The 18,795-nt window shown below is 37.7% G+C and overlaps 1 pseudogene; it reads left to right on the plus strand.

Annotated features, from left to right (window-relative positions):
* The window catches only part of LOC145717921 (AP-1 complex subunit beta-1 pseudogene), a 3,257-nt pseudogene extending 3,235 nt beyond the window's left edge, over nt 1–22 (plus strand).
* Nucleotides 23–18,795: the final 18,773 nt, after the last annotated feature.

The raw sequence follows: 18,795 nt of genomic DNA on the forward strand, positions 1-18,795 counted from the left end.
TAGGGCACAACCTGTTGGATAATTTTAGCTTCCTGTGAAAATTTGTAACCACTGCTTCGATCACACCCCACCTCTTGCCACCTGCCTCTGCGATCTGTCCTTACTTGTGAGCTTCTCCATAGTGTAGTTTGATATTTTGTAATTGAGAGCTCATTTCAAAAGCAGAAAAAGACAAAAAATATTAAAGCAAGGAAAAGTGAAAAAAAAATGTCTATGCTGCCCAGAGTAATCTATATCTTCAATGTCATCCCGGTCAAAATTCCAATGGACTTTTCAAAGTGATGGAATAAACAATCCTAAAATTTGTATGGAATCAGAAAAGACCCCAAATTGCCAAGGAAATGTTGAGAAAGAAAAACAAAGCTGGGGGCATCATGTTGCCTGATTTCAAGTTATATTACAAAGCAGTGATCACCAAAACAGCATGGTACTGGCACAACAACAGACATACAGACCAATAGAACAGAATGGAGAGCCCAGATATGGGCCCTCAACTCTATGGTCAAATAATCTTTGACAAAGCAGGGGAAAATATACAATGGAAAAAAGACAGTCTCTTCAATAAATGGTGCTGGGAAAATTGGACAGCCACATGCAGAAGAATGAAATTCGACCATTCTCTAACACCATACATAAAGATAAACTCTAAATGGATGAAAGACCTCAATGTGAGACAGGAATCCATCAAAATCCTAGAGGAGAACATAGGCAGTAACTTCTTTGACATCGCCCACAGCAACTTCTTTCAAGATACATCTCCAAAGCTAGTGAAACAAAAGCAAAAATGAATATTTGGGACTTCATCAAGATAAACAGCTTCTGCACAGTGAAGGAAACAGTCAAGAAAACAAAGAGGCAACCCACAGAAGGGGAGAAGATATTTGCAAATGACACTACAGAGAAAGCACTGATTTCCAGGATCTATAAAGAACTTCTCAAACTCAACACCCAAAAAACAAATAATCAAGTCAAAACGTGGGCAGAAGTCATAAACAGACACTTCTCAAAAGAAGACATACAAATGGTTAATAGACACATGAAAAAATGTTCATCATCATTAGCCATCAGGGAAATTCAAATCAAAACCACACTGAGATATCACCTTACACCAGTTAGAATGGCAAAAATGGAGAGGGAAAGAAACAACAAATGTTGGAGAGGCTGTGGAGAAAGGGGAACCCTCTTACACTGTTGTTGGGAATGCAAGTTGGTACAGCCACTTTGGAAAACAGTGTGGAGGTGTCTCAAAAAATTAAAAATATAGCTACCCTATGACCCAGCAATTGCACTACTGGGTATTTTCCCTAAGGACACAGATGTAGTGAAAAGAACATTGCACCACAATGTTCATAGCAGCAGTGTTCGCAATAACCAAACTGTGGAAAGAGCTGAGATGGCTTTCAACAGATGAATGGATAAAGAAGATGTGGTCCATATATACAATGGAATATTACTCAGCCATCAGAAAGGATGAATACCCAACTTTTACATCAGCATGGATGGGGCTAGAGAAGATTATGCTAAGTGAAGTAAGTCAAGCAGAGAACATCAATTATCATATGTTTTCACTTATTTGTGGAACATAAGGAATAGAATGGAGGACATTATGAGAAGAAAGGGAAAAATGAAGGGGGGGGATAGGAGGGGGAGACTAACCATGAGAGCCATGAGAGACTATGGACCCTGAGAAACAAACTGAGGGTTGTAGAGGGGATGGGGTGGGGGGATGGGTTAGCCCAGTGATGGGTATTAACAAGAGCACATATTGCATGGAGTACTGGGTGGTATACGAAAACAGCGAATCATGGATCACTACATCAAAAACAAATAATGTATTGTATGGTGACTATCATAACAAAATAAAATAAAATAAAATAAGCTTCCCAAAAAACAAGTGTATAGGGCCAGATGTATTCCCATGGGAATTCTACCAACATTTAAAGAAGAAATCATATGTCTTTTACTCAAGCGGTTTCAAAAAATAGAAATGGAAAGAATACTTCCAAACTCTTTCTATGAGGCTAGCATTGACCTGATCCCAAAGCCAGACAAAGACCCGGTTAAAAAGGAGAATTACAGATCAATATCCCTGATGAACATGGATACCAAAATACTCACCAAGACCCTAGCCAATAGGATCCAGCAGTACATTCAAAGGTTTATTAACCACGACCAAGTGGTATTAATTACTGTGATGCAAGTTTGTTTCAACATTTGCAAATCAAACAAGGTGATACATCACATTAATAAAAGAAAAGAACCATATGATCCTCTCAATGGATGCAGAGAAAGCATTAGGAAAAAAAAAAGCATCCTTTCTTGATTAAAACTCTTCAAAATATAGGGATGGAGGAAATACCTCAACATCATAAAACCCATCCATAAAACCCCATAGTGAATATTATTCTCAATGGGGTAAAACTGAGATTTTTTTCCCCTAAGGTCAGGAACATGACACGATGCCGACTTTCACCACTGTTGTTCAACAAAATATTAGAAGTCTTAGCCACAGCAGTCAGACAACAACAAAAAATAAAAGACATTCAAATTGGCAAAGAAGTCAAACTATCACTCTTCACAGATGACGTGATATTTTATATGGAAAACCCAAAAGACTCCACCCTAAAATTGCTAGAACTCATACAGCAATTCAGCACCCTGGCAGGATACAAAATCAATGCATAGACATCAGTTGCACTTCTATACACTAACAATGTGTCTGAAGAAAGAGAAATTAAGAAGTTGATCCCATTTGCAATTGCACCAAAAAACATAAGATAGCTAGGAATAAACCTAACCAAATAGTAAAAGATCTGTACTCTAGAAACTACAGAACACTTATGAAAGAAACTGAGGAAGACACAAAGAGATTGAAAAACATTCCACTCTCTTGGATTGGAAGAATAACTACTGTTAAAATGTCTATGCTACCCAGAGCAATCTACACATTCAATGTAATCCCTATCAAAATGCCATCGATATTTTTCATAGAGCTGGAAGAAGCAATCCTAAACTTTGTATAGAACCAGAAAAGACCCTGAATAGCCAGGGGAATGTGGCTATCACAATGCCTGACATTAAGCTATATTACAAAGCTGTGATCAAGACAGCATGGTACTGACACAAAGCAGACACATAGATCAATGAACAGAAGAAAGAGTCCATAAATGGACCCTCAAATCTATGGTCAACTAATCTTCCACAAAGCAGGAAAGAATATCCAATATAAAAAACAAAACAAAATAAAACAAAACGGTCTCTTCAATAGATGGTGTTGAGAAAATTGGACAGCCACATGCAGAAGAATGAAACTAGACCATTCTCTTTCATCATACAGAAAGATAAACTCAAAATGGATGAAAGACCTAAAGGTGAGACAAGAATCTATCAAAATTCTAGAGGAGAACAGAGGCAGCAACCTCTGCTACCTTGGCCACAGCAACTTCTTCCAAGACACGCCACTAAAGGCAAGGGAAACAAAAGCTGAAAATGAACTATTGGGACTTCATCAAGATAAAAAATTCTGCACAGCAAAGGAAACAGTCAACAAAACTAAAAGGCAACTTTTGGAAAAGGAGATGATATTTGCAAATGACATATCAGTTAAAGGCCTGTATCCAAGATGTATAAAGAACTTCTCAAACTCAACAGCCAAAAAACAAGTAATCAAGTCAAAAAATCGGCAGAAGACATGAACAGACATATCTCCAAAGAAGACATACAAATGGCTAACAGACACATGAAAAAATGCTCAACATCATTTGTCATCAGGGAAATATAAATAAAAACCACAATGAGATACCATCTTAGACCAGTTAGATTGGTTAAAAGTAACAAGACAGGAAATAACAAATGTTGGCAAGGATGTGGAGAAAGGACACTTACACTGTTGGTAGGAATGGAAGCTGGTACAGCCACTTTTGAAAACAGTATCGAGGTTCTTCAGGAAGTCAAAAATAGAGCTACCCTAATGACACAGCAATTGCACTATTGGGTATTACCACAAAGACACAGATGTAGTGAAATGAAGGGGCACCTGAATCCCAATGTTCAGAGCAGCAATGTCCACAATAGCCAAACTGTGGAAGGAGCTGAGATGTCTTTTGACAAATGAATGAATAAAGAAAATGTGGTTTATATATACAATGGTATATTACTCTGCCTTTGGAAACAATGAATTCTTACCATTCACATCAACATGGATGGAACTGGAGGGTATTATGCTAAGTGAAATAAGTCAATCAGATGAAGACAATTATCATACGGTTTCAATCCTATGTGGAATATAAGAAATAGTGCAGAGGATCATAGGGGAAGGGAGGAAAAACTGAATGGGAAGAAATCAGAGAGGGAGACAAACCATGAGAGACTCTTGATTCTGGGAAACAAACTGAGGGTTGCAGAAGAGGCAGTGTGTGGGAGGATGGTGTAACTGGGTCATGGGCATTAAAGAGGTTACAAGATGTGATGAGTACTGGGTATTATACGCAACTGATGAATTATTGAAAACTACTTGTGAAACTAGTGATGTCCTATATGTTGGCTAATTGAATTTAAATAAAAAATAATGACAGCAACCTGAATAAAAAAGTTGGTTTAGAGAGAATATATCTCAACATAATAAGGGACATATATGACAAACCCACAGCAAACATCATATTTAATAGGGAAAAATTGAGAATGTTCCCCTTAAGGTCAGGAACAAGACAAGGATGTCACTCTGACTAATTTTATTCAACATACTACTGAAAGTTCTAACCGCAGCAATTAGATAACAAAGAGAAATAAAAGGCGTCCAAATTTGTAAGAAGGAATTAAAATTTTCACTCTTTACAGATGTATGAAGCTGTATGTTTAGAGAAAACCCCAGGGCGCCTGGGGGCTCAGTTGGTTAAGAGACTGCCTCGGCTCAGGTTAGGATCCCAGGGTCCTGGGATCAAGCCCTGCATCAGGCTCCCTGCTTGGCTGGAAGCCTGCTTCTCCCTCTCCCACTCCCTCTGCTTGTGTTCCCTCTCCTGCTCTCTCTCTCTCTCTCTCTCTCTCTGTGTGTGTCAATTAAATAAATAAATTAAATCTTCAGAAAAAAGAAAAAAGAAAACCCCAAATACTCCACCAAAAAAATAGTAGAACTGTTAAATTAATCCAGTAATATTGCAGGATACAAAACAAATGTGCAGAAATCTGTTGCATTTCTAAACACTAATATTAAAGCAGCAGAGGCATTAAGAAAACAATTCCATTTACAAAGTATCACAAATAATATACATACAGATGGTTACAGACACACGAGAAGATGCTCAACATCACTCATCATCAGGGAAATACAAATCAAAAGTACAATGAGATATCACCTCACACCTGTCAAATGGCTAAAATTAACAACACAGGAAACTGTAGATATTGGTGAGGTTGCAGAGAAAGGGGAACCCTCCTGCACTGTTGGTGGAATGCAAACTGGTGAAGCCACTCTGGAAAACAGTATGGAGATTCCTCAAAAAGTTAAAAATAAAACTATCCTATGACCCAGCAATTGCACTCCTAGGTATTTATCCAAAGAATACAAAAATAATAATTCAAAGGGATACATCCGCCCTGATATTTATAGCAGCATTACTGAGAATAGCTAAATTATGGAAACAGCCCAAGGGTCCATGGACTGACCAAAGGATAGGAAGATGTGGTATATATATATTGGAATATTTAATCAGCTATTAAAGAGAATGAGATCGTGCTATTTGCAACAATATGATGGACCTAGGTAGTATATAATGCTAAGTGAAATAAGTCAGTCAGACAAAGATAAATACCATATGATTTCACTAATATGTGGAATTTAAGAGAAAATGCAAAGAAAAAAGACACAAGCATAAAACCAGACTTAAATATAGTGAACAAACTGGTCATTGCCAGAAAAGAGGACGGTGGGGGGAATGGGTGTAATACATGAAAAGGATTAAGAGGGAAATACATGAAAGAGATTACTGAGAAATGTATAGAAATTTTGCAGTCAAATGCTCTACCCCTGAGCTATACCCCCGTGTGTAGAAATTTTGAGTTATATTATACACCCGAAGCTAATATAACACTGTATGTCAATTATACTTGAATAAAAAATAAAAATAAATAAATAAAAATGTTAGAAAGCACTTCAATTATTCTACATTGAAATGTATGAGTGATTGTTAGAAATAGCTCTTTGAGATATGTTGAATTTAAGAAAGAAAACAGATGAACATATGGGAAGGGGGGAAAGAAAAAAAAAAGGAGGGAGGGAAACAAGCCATAAGTGACTCTTAAAGACAGATCAAACTGAGGGTTGATGGAGGGAGGTGGGTGGGGGATGGGCTAGATGGGTGATGGGTATTAAAGAGCACACTTGTGATGAGCACTGGGTGTTGTATGTAAGTGATGAGTCACTGAATTCTATTCCAGAAACAAATATTGCACTATATGTTAATTAACAAAATTTCAATTAAAAAAAAAAAGAAATAGCTCTATGAGACACATAGGTGTGAGAAGAGACTCTAGCTTTATGGCACTAGCCATTAAGTTTATCTAGTTCAGTGGTTCCCAAAAGCTGGTCTGCAGACAGGCTGTATCTGAATCACCTGAGAAAGTTTCTGTAGAGATTCCTCAGTTTGAATGGAAACATATCAAAGGATTCAAGGGAGGTTAAGTAAATATGGAAGGTGGCCAAAGAAAGGAGTGGAGGTGAAGGGAAGGAAGAGGTCTTAAATGAGCCAATTTAGGAAGATCTGAAACTTCCTAAAGAGGCCACTGAAGTTCCTAATTATCCTTAAGCATATAGTCAAATGAAGTTGAGGACAGGGATTCCCAGTAGACTAAATGTTACCCATGGGAGGAGCAACATCAAGGAAAGAAAACATCCAGGTATGAAAAAATCAGTTTCATACACAATCCTGTTGGAAAGATAAAGGGCTTCTTATATGCAATTTCCCTTAAGGTGCCAAAAAAAAAAAAAATGGCTTTGAACAATCCCAATCCAACAAATCAGGAAAAACAAACAGGCCTCACAAAAGAGCCTGGGATTTACTGCTCCAATGTCAGGGAGCAAATCTCCAGTTGAAAGGGCAAAGATTTTTTTGAGGGTAATTCTCACTCTAAACAGAAAAGAAGCAGGAAGCAGGCATCTTTTGAGAAGCAGAATGAGAAAAGTAAGACTCTTCCATGGAGAAGAGAGATGCCAAAGTAAGAGCAACAAAGAAAAAGAATACAAATGAGATCTCTACCAAAGAACTGAAGTTCAATCAAATGAAATTTCAATGAGAAATTCCCCTGTTCTACACCAATGGCACCTTTCAAACAAAGAAGTGTAGGACTCTAACCCAGTCTCAGGAGTATACTTAGAATCTTAAGAATCAAAATCTGTCATCACCATGCTTTGATGGACTGTCATCTGAAACACTGGATCAGCAGTCAGACTCACCAATGGATCTCCAATCTATCAATCAGGAGTAAAGACAAAGGCTTCAAAAGTGTACACTCAGGGTCCTGGATGAAAGATCTAGGGTTCCAGTGATGAATTCAATTTTATCCCAGTTATAACCCAGGCTGTTAAAAAGAAATTATTCTGACATTTGCTAAAGACTTCATTCAAGACTACTGTAGTAAGGGAGGGATAACTGCAATACTAGACAGAGATCGAACACAACTCTAAATACAACGGGGCTGCTGGAGATTTATAGCCAACATGCAGGGTGAGGGAGAGGATGTAAAATTACTAAGAGAAGTTTGTCAGGTATCAAGGAGGAAGAGGAATGTGTTGAGATATATAGACGGGAATTAAAGAACTTGATTGGATATCAAGAGTGGGGTAGTCCCATAAACTAGTTTAGTAGGCCCTAGAAGCTAAATTGTGTCCCCACAAAATTCATATGTTTCAAGTCCAAACTCCAGTACTTCAGAATGTGGCTTTTTTTTGGAAGTAAGGTCTTTAGAGAGATAATTAAATTAAAACGACCTCATTTTAGGGTATGCTGTAATCCAGTATGATCAGTGTCCTTATAAGAGAAAATTAAGACACAGACACACACAAAGTGAAGGCCATTTGAAGACACAGGGAGATATAGCCATCTATAAGCCAAAGAAAGAGACTTCAGAAAAAAACATCATACCAATACCTTGATCTCAGACTTCTAGGCTCCAAGACTATGAGAAAATGAATTTCTGTTTCTGCTAAATTTGTGGTACTTAGATATGTCAACTCTAGCAAACTAATACAGAAGAAGTCTTGCTAAAACTGGGCTTGGCAGGCTAAAGATGAAGCTTAGTTAAGAAAAGGGCTCAAGGGAGCCAGAATAAAATTTGGTCAAGGAGGGAGTCCTTGTTAGATATAACACCAAAAGTACAATCCATAAAAAAGTTGAGATTAGATTTCATCAAAATTAAAAACTTATGCTCTTCAAAAAACAAGCAACAGACCTAGAGAAAATATTTACAAAGGATGTATCTGATAAAGGAATTCCATCCAGAATACATAAAGAACTCACAGAACACAACAATTAGAAAACAAATCACCTAGTTTTTAAAATGGACTAAAGATTTGAATAGGCACTTCACCAAAAAGGAGTTAGGGATGACAAGTAAGCACACATTTTAATCATCCCAAGCTACTATTAACAAAAATACCATGGAGTAGTAGGTTGCTTAAACAATTATTTCTCACAGTTCTGGAGAATGGGTGCCAGCAGATACTATGCCTGCTGAGGGCCTGATTCTTGGCACTACAGCTGTATCCTCACATGGATGGCAGAAGGAGATCATCTTCCTCACATCTTTTCTTATCAGGGCACTAGTCTCATTCATGAAGACACCATTTTCATAAACCTAATCACGAGATAATGGCCCTACCTTCAAATACCATCACATTAGAAAAAAAGGGCTTTAACATACACATTTTGAGGGAACACAGTCACTCAGTCCATAACATTCCACAACAACTTTCCAAAATTCATGTCCTTCTCACATACAAAATGTATTCATTCCATCTGAACAGCTTTATAAGCCTTGTTCTAGCCTAAACTCTAAAGTCTAAAGTCCAAACTCTCATCTAAAGCAGATATGGATAAGGCTTGAGGTATGAGGCATCCTCAGGCAAAAGTCCTCTGAAGCTGTGAACCTGTGAAATCAAACAAATTATGTGTTTCCAAAATACAGTGGTGGGGCAGGCATAGGATAGACATTCCCATCCCCAAAGAGACAGGACAGAAGGAAAAGGTAACATATTCCAAACCCCAAATCTAGCAAGGCAAATCCCCCTAAATCTTAAAGCATGAGAATATTTTTCTTTGGCTCAATTCTCTTACAGGCCCACTAGGGTGGTAATATCACCCTCGTGGTCACCACTAACACCAAGGTTGTCAGTGGTGGCCCTGCCCATACAAGCAGGGGTCATGCCCCAAAGACTCTGCCAGGTGAGAGTCATGCCCCCCAGGGCTCTACCAGATGGGGATATCACACCCTGGCTTTGTTTGGAAAATGGCCAGTTAAAACCAAGAGAATGGCCCTGGTGATCTCTGAATCACCTTCAAGGCCATTATTCCCTTGTCCTGAAGAACAGTGCACATTCACAGCCAAATAACTCTATAGTCCAGTACTGCACAGTCTATGAAGTCCAACAACCTTCCTTCATTTCATTCTGTCTCTGACACTTTCAGTTCAAAATACCAGTGTTCTTGCACAAATCAGGGTAGCAGATTATGTCACTGGTTCTTAGCCATATTAATCTCCTTATCAAATGGTATGTCAACCTCATCCTTGATGCTCTTTTCAGAACATGCTTTCTTACTTTTTTGTAATATGGGCAGGCTGAGAATTTTCCAAATCTTTAACTTCTTGTTCCTTTTGGCTTAACAATTCCTTCTTCATTTCATCTTTTTACATTTTTCTCTAAGCAGTAGGAAACCAAGCCACATCTTCAACACTGCTTAGAAATCTCCTTAGCCAAATATTCGATTTCATCACTTGCAAATTCTACCTTCCATAAAACACTAAAACATAAAATTTAGCCAAGTTCTTTGTCACTTTAAAACAAGAATTGCCTTTTCTCCATTATTCAATAAAATGTTTCTCATTTCCATCTAAAAACTCATCAGAATGGCCTTTACCATCTATATTTCTACCAATATTCTGTACATGATTATTTATGTGTTCTCTAAGAAGATGAAAACTTTCTCTCTGGTTCTCTTCTTTTCTTTCTGAGTTCTTACCAGAATTGCCTTTAACATTCCCTTCATGACGATATTGGCCTTTTCTAGTATGCATGTCAAAACTTTCCCAGTTTCTACCTATTATTTAGTTCTGAAGCTGCTTCCACAATTTTAGGTATTTGTACAGTAGCACCCACTTCTCAGTATGAATTTCTGCCTTAGACGGTCTGGGCTATTATAACAAAAATACCATAAACTGAGGGGCTTAAACAGTATAAATTTATTTCTCACACATTTGGAAATTGGGAAGTTCCAAGATCAAGGTGTCAGAACATCTTGTGTCTGGTGAAGACCCACGTCCTATCTTGTTGACAGCTGCTTTCTCACTGTGTACTCGCATGGCCAAGAGAAAGAGAGAAAGAGGGAGAGAGAGGCTTTCTCCTGTGTCTTCTGAAACAATCATGAAGGCTCCATTCTCATAACATAACTACCTCTCAAAATCCCCATACACCATCACATTGAGGATCAGTCTTCACCATATGAATTTGTGGAGATAAAAACATTCAGTCCATAGCAGCATGTGGAAAGATATTTAACATCATTAGCCATTAGGAAAATGCAAATTAAAACCACAATAATCAATTGAACATACTAATAAATTAATAATAAATAAATAAATACAAATCACAATAAGATACCAACACACACCTATAAATTGGCTAAAATTTAAAAGACTGACTATATCAAGTGCTGGTGAGGATGCAGAGGAACTAGAACTCTTACACTCTACTGGTGGAAATGTAAAATGGTATAACAACTATGAAAAACAGTTCGGCAATTTCTTAAAAAGTTAAACATATAGCTAAAATATAATCCATGTTTCCACTTCTGGAGATATAAACAAGAGAAATAAATGTTTATATAAGGACTTGTACATTAATATTCACATTTGTAATTGCCAAAAACTGGAAGCAACCTAAATTCCACTCAATAAGTGAGTAAATACACAAATTGTAATATATCCATACAATAGAATACTAGTCAGAAATAAAAAGGAAAGACCTACCATTACAATCTATGGCATGGATTAATTTCAAATGCATTATGCAAAATGAAAGAATCCAAACTCTAAAGGCTACACACTTTGAGATTTTGTTAGAAAAGTTTGTTGAAAGTTTAGAAAATGCAAGCTGATCTATAGTAACCAAAATCAAATGGAAGATTTCTTGGGGATGGGGGGGTGTCACACATAGTTAGGTATAAGCAAGGATTACAAATGAGCATAAGAACACATTTGAAATGAGGAATATATTCACTATCTTGATAATGATAATGGTTTAATAGGTATATACATGATAACAGCTCAGTCATAACACCAACCTTGCAGATCCATGTAAACCATGCAATAAAGGCTTGAACCACAGTTATTCTGTGTCTTTGGGAAAAATGCATTTTGATCCTCCTTGAGCATAAAAAGATGGAAGGCCTGTGAGAAGATGCTCCAATGCCTTACCCCAGAAGCTTCCCTACCTTCCCTAGGAGGCTTTCTTGAGAGTTTCCCCTCACTTCCTGTGTTCCAATGGAGTGCAAGGCTTTTGTTCCACTTGCCTCAGAATAAGGTTGCAAAGTATAAAACAGATTAGTTGCAGTCTGGAATTGGCTCTTTAGCAATGCAATATACCACAACTCTCACTATAGTCATCTTTTGCTTTTATTTTACTATCATACTTATTAGCAAGTGGACAAAGACCATGGGGAGCCAGCTTATTTGGATACTCTTCTTTTCACTATACATATAAGAAATCAACTGTCTGAATCAAAAGTGAATCACTGTATCTTTACCAGTTGAATCAGGCCTTAGGCATGGCCTTGTTTTGTCTTGTGTGTGTTTGAAACTTAATAGTAGTGATGGTTTTCCAGGTATATGCATATGTAAAAATTTACTGATTGTATACTTAAAACATGTGCAGTTTATTGCTTGTCAGTTACACCTAATATTGGGAACAAGCTTATAATGTTTGCTAACACCACTTCAATCCTGTATTATACTAAAGATACTAACACATCCAATCAGACAAGAAAAACATAAGCAAAAAATTGGAAAGAAAGAAAGAAAACTTTATCTTCTGGGGTGCCTGAGTGGCTCAGTCAGTTGAGCATCTGACTCTTGATTTCGGCTCAGGTCATGATCTCAGGGTTGTGAGATGGAGACTACGTCAGGCTCCACACTCAGTGCAGAGTCTGCTTGTCCCTCTCCCTCTGCTCTTAGCCCCCATTTTCACTCTCTCTCTCTCAAATAGATGAGATCTTAAAACAACAACAACAAAGAACCCTTTATCTTCAGATAGCTTAGAAAATCACAAAAAATGCAAAAATAGCACTAGAACTAATAAACAACTTTATTCAGGTCACAGAATACAAGGGCAATATACAAAAATCAAATATATTTTTTATATTTCCACATAATAGCAATGAAATATTGGAAAATTAGAAACAAACAAAACAGTACCATTTACAATAGAACCAAGTTCATGAAATGCTTAGTTACATATCTAACGATATATGTACAAGTTCTGTATACTGAAAATTATAAAACACTGATAAAGGAAATCAAAGGAAGCAAAATTAAATGGGGAGATATACTGTTTTCATAGATTAGAAACTTCAATGTGGTCAAGATGCATACTCTCCAAAATTATTTATAGATAGAACACAATTCCAATCAAAACCTTAACATAAATGTTTATAAAAATCCACCAGTGCATTCTAAAATGAATATGAAAATGAAAAAAAAGCTAACAAAGACAAAATAATTTTTAAAAAGAGTAGGAGAAGAAAAGCTAAGATGGTGGAGTAATAGGAGGACTTTAGGCTTGCCTTATCATTGCCTCAAACAGAGCTAGATAAATACTAAATCATTCTGAATACCCAAGAAATTGACCTGAGGACTGACAGAACAAACTGCACAACTAGAAGGAGGAGGAGGCCACACTGTGGAAGGTAGGATGTGCAGAGAAATGGTTTGGGGGAGAAATGGGTCACATGCTGTCAAGAAGAGGTAGCCCAGGTCGTGGAGAGAAGCGAGAGAGAGAGACGAGTGCACTAGGAATCACATAAGGAAACCACTTCCCCAAAGCCATTGACTGAGAAAACAAGAGGGGTTGATTTTTGTGAAGTTTTCTTTTTCAACCAGTGGACTTAAAGACTGGAGATTAGAAGTCCGTGAGGTGGCTGGTATAGAGCCCTGAGGACACTGCACTGCTTCTTTAGAGAAGGCAGGCAGGTAACACAGGGGACAGACGGCACCATCTGAGGATCTCCTGAGACGCACAGGTAGAGATGGTTCCCCCTTCTTTGGAGCTGATGCCACCTGAGAGGGGTGGTATTGCCCCTCTGGGAAAAAGGAGGTGGTGTGTGACATTTTCCTCCTCCTCCTCCCCTCAGCATAGGTGCAAAGACATCTGCTGAGGGCGGCTAACCCGGATACTGGCCACTTGATGTGCTTTGCTCCAAACTCCACACTCTGTGGAGTCACTCTGTGACTGCCCTTTTGGGTCAAAACTTCATCAATCCCAGTGCACCAAGACCCTCCGTCAGAAGACTAGTGCAGGTCCTCGCCATACCAGGCCATAAAGTTTGGAGTTTTAAAACTCAGCCAGCCTGGCTGAAGTAAAGCCCAAAGTGCACTGTGCTTCTCCAGGCAGGCAAGCAACCTGGACAGAGTGTGTAAGCACAGATTTGAAAAACACCTAGTATGTATGCCTGACGGAAATTTATTAGCTCTTCTGGGAGGGCTTCCCTGACAGCAGGTAGGATGAACTCCCCTCTCCAGGGACAAAGGAGCTGCCTGGTGCCTTTTCTTTCCCACACCCCTCAGGATAAACTAACTTCAGTAAACAGCACAGTGCCAACATTGGATACCTAAATTGTTTACACCAAGCCCTGAACACCAGCAGTCTGCTTTGTTGGGCAAGTGTGCCTGAAAACCAGAGCAGCAGGGTCCTCCCCAAGATGAGAACAAACTCCCACATACACCACGTCTACTAAACATAAAGTTCTGCAAAGTTTCAGCTTTGATGGAAATACCATCAGGTCTCTTTTTAGAAGCAGACCAGAGCACTCCAGGTTAAAACTCACCAAACATTGGCCAAGGACCAAACATTCCCTGCTCTAGGCAAAGAGAAACTCTACAGAGGACTGATATGAGGGATACAGCAGCCATAACACAGCATCAGAGTGTACAAATTATACATCAGAGACAATTCCTGAAGTTCCAGGCTCTGGTCATTATATGACCTGTTTTTTATAAAGCCATTACTCTCAGGAGCAAGAAACAGAACAGGCTTTCCTAACAAGCAGAAGAGAGAGACCTAGGCAAAATGCCAAGACAAAGGAAGTCATCACAAAAGAAAGAACAACAACAACAAAAGGTCATAGCCATGGATCTCATCAAAACAGATATAAGTAATATGCCTGATCCAGATTTTGAAGCATCAGTCATGAGGATACTGGGTTTGAGAAAAGCACAGAAGACACCAGGGAGTCCCTGTGGAGATAAAAGACCTTAAAACCAATCATGCCAAAAGGAAAATGCAATAACTGAGATTTGAAACTGACTGGATGCAATGACCAAAAAGATGCAAGAAGCAGAGAAATGAATAAGTGATATAGAAGATAGAATTATGGAAAATACTGAAAAAGATCAAAAGAGGGAAAGAAAAGTCTTGGATCATGAAAGTAGACTTAGCAAACTCAGGGACTCCATGAAACATAATAACATTTGTATTAAAGGAGTCCCGGAAGTAGAAGGAAGAGAAAGGGGGACAGAAGGTTTATTTGAGGAAATTATAGCTGAAAACTGCTTAATCTGGAGACTTCCACATCCAGGGAATACATAGAACTCCCACCAAAATCAAGAAAAGCAGGCCAACACCAAGACATATTCTAGTTAAATTTGCAAAATATAGAGATAAAGAAAAAATCCTAAAAGCAGTAAGACAAAAGAAGTCCCTAGGTTAAAGGGAAGACAAATAAGTTTAGTACCACATCTCTGCACAGAAACGTGGCAAGAGAGAAGAAAGTGGCATGATATACTCAATATGCTAAAAGGGAAAACTCTACAGCCAAGAATACCCAGCAAGTTATCATTCAGAATAGGAGAGATAAGAGTTTCCTACACAAACAAAATCTAAAAGATTTTGTGACCATTAAAACTCCCTGCAAGAAATATTAAAGGGGACTCACTGAATGGGAAAAACACTAGAAAGGAACAGAGAAAATCTCCAGAAATAATGGCCAAAAAAAGCAATAAAATGGTACTAAATTCCTATCAGTAATTACTCTGAATGTAAATGGATTAAATATTCAAATCAAATACATAGGGTGTCAGAATAGATTAAAAAAAAAAACCTACCTAAACTCATTTTAGACCTAAAGACACCTGAAGATTGAAAGGGAAGGGATGGAGAACCACTTATCATGCTAATGGATGTCAAAAGAAAGCTGGAGTAGCCATCCTTATATCAGACAACCTAGATTTTAAACTAAAAACTGTGACAAGAGAGGAAGAAGAGTACTATATCATAATAAAGGGGACTATCAAACAAGAAGATCTAACAATTATAAATATTTAAGCTGCCAACTTTGGAACAACCAAATATATAAAACAATTAATAACAAATATAAAGGAACTCATTGATAATAATGCATTAGTAGGAGACTTTAACACCCAGCTTATATCAATCCACAGATCACCCAAGCAGAAAATCAAGGAAATACACTGACTGGATGGACTAAACGGGTGTATTCAGAACATTTCATCCTACAGCAGCAGAATACACATTCTTTTCAAATGCACATGGGACATTCTCCAGAACAGAACACATACTAGGTCAAAAATCAGGCCTCAACAAACACCAAAATATTGAGAATACCATGCATATTTTCTGACAACAATGTTATGAAAGTTGAAGTCAACCACAAGGAAAAATTTGGAAAGACCACAAATACACGGAGGTTAAAGAACATTCTAACAAAAAAATGAATGGGTCAACTAGGAAATTAAAAAATAAATTTTAAAAAATACAGGAAAAAATGAAAATGAAAACAAGACAGTACAAAAACACTGGGATGCAGCGAAATCAGGCAAAAAGGGAAAGTATATAGCCACAGGCCTACCTCAAGAAGCAAGAAAAATCTCAAAGAAACAACTTAACCTTACACATAAAGGAGAAAGAAAATGAAAAACAAATGAAGTCTAAAGCCAGCACAAGCAGGGAAATAATAAAGACTGGAGCAGAAATGAATGATATACAAACAAACAAAAAAAAGTAGAATAGATCAATGAAATAAAAAACTAGTTCATTGAAAAAAAAATTGATAAACCCCTAGCTAGACTTATCAAAAAGAAAAGAGAAAGGACCTAAATAAATAAAATCATGAATGAGATAAGAGAGATAACAACCAACATCACAAAAATGCAAATAATCATAAGAGAATATTATGAGAAATTACATGCCAAAAAACTGGGAAATCTGGAAGAAATGGATAAATCACTAGAAACATACAAACTACCAAAACTGAAACAGGAGGAAATAGAAAATATGAACAGACCGATAACCAGCAAAGAAATTGAAACAATAATCAAAAATCTCCCAACAAACAAAAGTCCAGGGCCAGATGGCTTCCCAGGGGAATTTCAGCAAACATTTTAAAAAGAATTAATACCTATTCTTTTGCAAAAAATAGAAATGAAAAAAAAAAAACACCCAAACTCATCATTACCTTGATCCCAAAGCCAGACAAAGACCACACTATAAAGGAGAATTACATACCAATATCCCTGATGAACATGGACACAAAAATTCTCATCAAGATACTACCTAATAGGATCTAAAAGTCCATTCAAAGTATTATTCACTACAACCAAGTGGGATTTATTCCTGTGCTACAGGCGTGGGTTAACAACCCCAAATCTATCAATGTGATACACCACAATAATAAAAGAAAGGACAAGAACCATATCATCCTCTCAATAGATGCAGAAAAAGCATTTGATAAAATACAGCATTCTTTCTTGGTAATAAACCTCCACCATGTAGGGATAGAGGGAACATAACTCAACAACATAAAAGCCATATACGGAAGTCCCACAATGAATATCATCCTCAGTGGGGAAAACCTAAGATCTTGTCCCCTAAGGTCAGGAACACAACAGGGATGTTAGCTCTCACCACTGTTTTTCAACATAGTACTGGAAGTCCGAGCCTCAGCAATGAGGTAACAGAAAGAAAGAAAATGCATCCAAATGGGCAAAGAAGAAGTCAAACATTCACTCTTCAAAAATGACATGATACTCTATGTAGAAAACCCAAAAGATTCCACCCCAAAATTGCTAGAACACATACAACAATTCAGCAATGTGGTATGATATAAAATCAATGCACAGAAATCAGTTGCATTTCTATACACGAACAATGAGGTAGAAGAAAGAGAAATCAAGGAATTGATCCCATTTACAATTGCACCAAAAACCATAAGATACCTAGGAATAAACCTAACCAAACAGGTAAAGAATCTGTACTGTGAAAACTATAGAACACTTATGAAAGAAATTGAGGAAGACACAAAAAAAGGAAAACATTCCATGCTCATTGCTTTGGAAGAACAAATGTTATTAAAATGTTTATGCTACCCAAAGCAATTTACACATTCAATGGAATCCCTATGAAATTCCCATGAGAATTTTTCACAGAGATGGAGCAAACAATTCTAAAATTTGTATGGAACCAGAAAATACCCCAAATAGCCAAAGGAATGTTGAAAAAGAAAACCAAAGCTGCAGGCATCACAATTCTGGATTCAAGCTGTATTACAAAGCTGTAGTCATCAAGAGAGAATGGTACTGGCACAAAAGCAGACAGGTAGATCAATGGAATAGAATAAAGAACCTAGAAATGGACCCTCAACTCTATGGTCAACTAATCTTTGACAAAGCAGGAAATAATATCCAATGGAAAGAAGACAGTCTCTTCAACAAATGGTGTTGGGAAAATTGGACAGCCACATGCAGAAGAACAAAACTGGACCACTTTCTTACACCATACATAAATATAAACTCAAAATAGATGAAAGACCTAAATGTGAGACAGGAATCCATCAAAATCTTAGAGGAGAACACATGGAGCCACCTCTTTGAACTCGGCCACAGCAACTTCTTCCTAGACATGTCTCCAGAGGCAAGGGAAACAAAAGCAAAAATGAACTATTGGGATTTCATCAGGATAAAAGGTTTTGCACGGCAAAGGAAACAGTCAACAAATCTAAAGGCAACCTATGGAATGGGAGAAGATATTCACAAGTGACGTATCAGATAAAGGGCTAGTATCCAAAATCTATAAAGAAGTTATCAAACTCAACATCCAAAAAACAAAAAGTCCAGTTAAGAAATGGACAGAAGAGGGCGCCTGGGTGGCTCAGTCGTTAAGCATCTGCCTTTGGCTCAGGTCATGATCCCGGGGTCCTGGGATCGAGCCCCGCATCGGGCTCCTTGCTCGGCGGGAAGCCTGCTTCTCCCTTACCCACTCCCTCTGCTTGTGTTCCTTCTCTCACTGTGTCTCTCTCTGTC

Source organism: Leptonychotes weddellii, chromosome X (genome assembly GCF_054177405.1).
Source record: "Leptonychotes weddellii isolate Sample4059 chromosome X, ASM5417740v2, whole genome shotgun sequence".
NCBI lineage: Eukaryota > Metazoa > Chordata > Mammalia > Carnivora > Phocidae > Leptonychotes > Leptonychotes weddellii.